The sequence below is a fragment of the Salvelinus alpinus genome, chromosome 3 (genome assembly GCF_045679555.1).
Source record: "Salvelinus alpinus chromosome 3, SLU_Salpinus.1, whole genome shotgun sequence".
Classification (NCBI taxonomy): Eukaryota; Metazoa; Chordata; class Actinopteri; order Salmoniformes; family Salmonidae; genus Salvelinus; species Salvelinus alpinus.
This window is the reverse complement of record NC_092088.1, coordinates 57,383,464-57,386,987: the sequence shown is the minus strand read 5'-3', so window position 1 is coordinate 57,386,987 and position 3,524 is coordinate 57,383,464. Positions and strand designations below refer to the sequence as shown.

Genomic DNA, 3,524 nt, shown 5'->3' with positions numbered 1-3,524 from the left:
GAAAAGCAAGAGTTGAGTGACCAATAACTACCGAATAACCCTGAGCGATGCCACCTGTGACCAATAAGGTGTTGGGGAATCGCTGCATTTGTTAACACCCCTTTCACAACCCTGGCACAGTGAGGGGATTCGATTATCTGGCCCGGGTTATGTGTATGAGGAGTTTATACTGGGTGAAAAGTTCACGCATTCGTTTGGAACTGGGCTGCCTCCCAGGCGTGAGCCAGGAGCCCCATTTAAAGCCCACAGCGAAAACAAAGAGAGGTGAAGCACGTAAGAGATTGTTGCCTTGCCTACTATTTTGCAGGCAACGTTTCTTCTATGCAAAGAGCCTGGGGGCCCTTTCCTATGCTTATTGCTTACACATGACAGATCTTACAACACCTGTGTAGGCTAACCACATAATAAGTTATAGCAATTTGTAATTCATGACAATTAGAACTAATTACGTACTACTTTTTAAAAATTATTAATGTATATATTTTCCCTGATCTTTCAGGGGGCGCTGCAGAACCCTTCTTACGCTTTGAACACACCTACAGCGCTTGGCATTTTGGTACACCAGAATTACATTAATTTCCAATGAAACCCTACGTTTGCCTTCCAGCATTGCATAGCAGAGCCAGTTGCAGTGCATACGTTTATTTATCAAACGTATTGTAGCGACCTGCACAGACAGCTGTGTGTTATACTATTAGTTGGTTGTGTTGTACTTACCAATACCTAGTGTTCGCGGGGTCCGACATGCCAATCAACCTGCTGTCTGCAAGTCACGGGAATGTTCTGATGCCGGGCATCCTGGGGGTTGGCAGGAGGAATGAGCATTGCAAGTTAAGACCATGTTTACCCGTTGTTCTCTCTCTTGAAGGGAAATTGAGTCCCTAGAGAAAGCAAGAACAAGATGGGTGTCAGGAGTTGGGCAGCAGTATTATCTCAAGGAGACGTATACTTGGAAAACGGAGGGGGAAAGAGAGGGAGAAGAAGTCTAAGACAGGGGGAAGAAGAGGGTGAGTTGAAGAAGAATGGTAGAAAGTGTAAGCAGAGGGAGCTGAAGAACCGAGGTAAAGACAGTTTCAGGTTGGATATTCGACGGATATTCGCCTGTAGTCTTCCTTAAGTCCACAAACAGCAGTAAGGAACCGTCAACATAGTGACAAATCAAATTTTTCACATATCAATAGCTATTTAACCATTACTCCTAAAACTTTCAAAACTGGTTCTAGCTAACCCGATGGCATAGACACACATTGCACACATATATTTTTTGTCGATTTACATCTCGCACTATTTCAAATTATTTATGTACATTTTTGAATTTCAATAGCTCATTGGTCATATGACCTACTGGACTTAAACAAGGTCCAGAATGTCCACTGACTACCCTTCTATGTTGCACACCCTTTAGTTTGTCCCTTTTCATTTCACAAGATTTTACATGAATTTTTCAAAATGTAAAATTTCAATAGCTCCTTGGTCATGTGACCTAGGGACTTCAAACAAGGTTCAGAAGGTCCACTGAGTGGGCCTACACATTGCACACCCTTTAGTTTGTCCATTTTCAGTCCACACGTTTTTACATTAATTTTTCCAAATGTAAAATTGCAATAGCTCCTTGGTCATGTGACCTAATGACTTCAAACATACAATTAATTCTCTATTATCATAGATTTTGGCACTGTCATCTGTGATCTTTGTGATATGACTTTCTTTCAGCACGTACTGATGAAACTGACACTTAATAATTTTTTCTTAAAGTCTACAAACGCTTGACATTTATTTACTCTGTGATAGGGTTGAATCCTATATGCTACTATTATTATTGTCCTGTAAATGGTTCAGTGCCTATAATTTTGGCTGTGTGTAGAATGGGGCATAAAGGAAATTACCTCTACTACTAAATTACTACTAGATTATAGTGATAAGGAAAACAGCATACAAATTTGGCTTGTGTATTCATTTGCCTATAACTAATCAGAATTCCATTATGTTTACATAAAAAGGAGAATACTTCAAAATGAGAAGATCCTGCCATGGAAAAGACGACTGGGTGGACATAAAGTGGAAAGGAAGGGAAATAACTCACACCATGCAGCAGGACACCTTCAGCTGCGGGGTCTTTGTAATGCAGGTTTGATAGTTATATTTTCAATAATGAATGGTTCGCTGTTATGTGACAATTAGGTCAAAACTCTATTTTATTTTTTGGTGTAGATGGCTAAGGAAGTTGCACAGAACTTCCCCAACATCCCCTCCCACATTGATATGGAACCTTCAAAAACACATGGAGCAACTGCGAAAAGAAATGGCTGAGGATATACTAAAAATGTCTGGTATGTAATGACATTTAATTCAAAGTAAATGTAAATTCTTTATTTTTATGTATTTGTGTGGGACAGCCATATGTTCAGTTCATGCCTATGATTTCAGAGTTCAACAAAGCCAACAACTGCTTCATGTGTGCCACTGATAAAGAACCTGGATGTGGCCCAAAGACTGACTGGGTTAGTAACGTTATTTAACATGTTTATAATCTTTTGACAGCAGTGACGGCATGTAAGACAATTTATGATATAACACAATGGATGGCTAATTTGTCATACTGCATTGATATTTGATATTATTTATAACATGTTATGCTTTGTTTTGTTTTGGATTGAATGTTTTGCATGCCAACGGTGGTTCCATGTGCTGTAACTAGGAATGAAGACAAAATAGCTCAACAGAGTAAAGAACACAAACTGGAAGTGCAGTCTTTGTTGTTGAAAATGTATGCTATACTCCATCCATACTGAAGAGGCTGTGAAATGTACATCAACCAGGGATAAAGAGAAAGCTAACACTGTGAAAAGTTTCATGCTTATTTGAAGTTAAGTGTCTGTTGACATGTTGGAAAAGATTAAAGGGCTACAATTTCTGTTTAATTTGTCAATATTACATTTTTATCAATTGAATTTCTGGCCACCATTACTGTGGTTACATGTTCAGTATATGTATGGACCAGTAAACCCACTGCAGCCTACCTTACTAGCTCACTCTCCATCCCTGCATTGGACAACTAATAGCATGACTCTCGTACTTTGCCCTTTTCCTTTATGGTTGATATTAACGACGAAAGGAGATATTATCTGTCTCTCTCCTATTGTGTACCGCTGTTAATAAAAAGCAGGGAAAATAAGTACGTAGAACGACCATTTATTGTAGATAAATATTCAAATAAAGGGTGAACACAACACTGGACTGAACCCCCTATTTGTCAAACTAATATTAATGTACAACAACATAGAAGAGACATCACTAGAGGTTATGCAATATGGGTGTATATCCACTGCACACTTCTTAGGTGTGTAATTGACATGACCAAGGAGCTATTGAAATTGTAAATTTTGAAAAATTCATGTAAAATCTTGTGAGATGAAAATGGACTAACTAAAGGGTGTACAATGTGTAGGCCCACTCAGTGGACATTCTGAACCTTGCTGAAGTCACAAGGTCACATGACCAAGGAGTTATTGAAATGTTACATT

The 3,524-nt window shown here is 38.8% G+C and overlaps 1 long non-coding RNA gene across 1 annotated transcript; it reads left to right on the top strand.

Moving 5' to 3' along the window:
- Positions 1 to 2,000: 2,000 nt before the first annotated feature.
- LOC139570994 (uncharacterized) lies at positions 2,001 to 2,535 on the top strand. The gene is made up of 3 exons (XR_011674217.1): positions 2,001 to 2,128; positions 2,212 to 2,330; positions 2,428 to 2,535. It is a non-coding gene; the product is annotated as an uncharacterized lncRNA (long non-coding RNA).
- Positions 2,536 to 3,524: the final 989 nt, after the last annotated feature.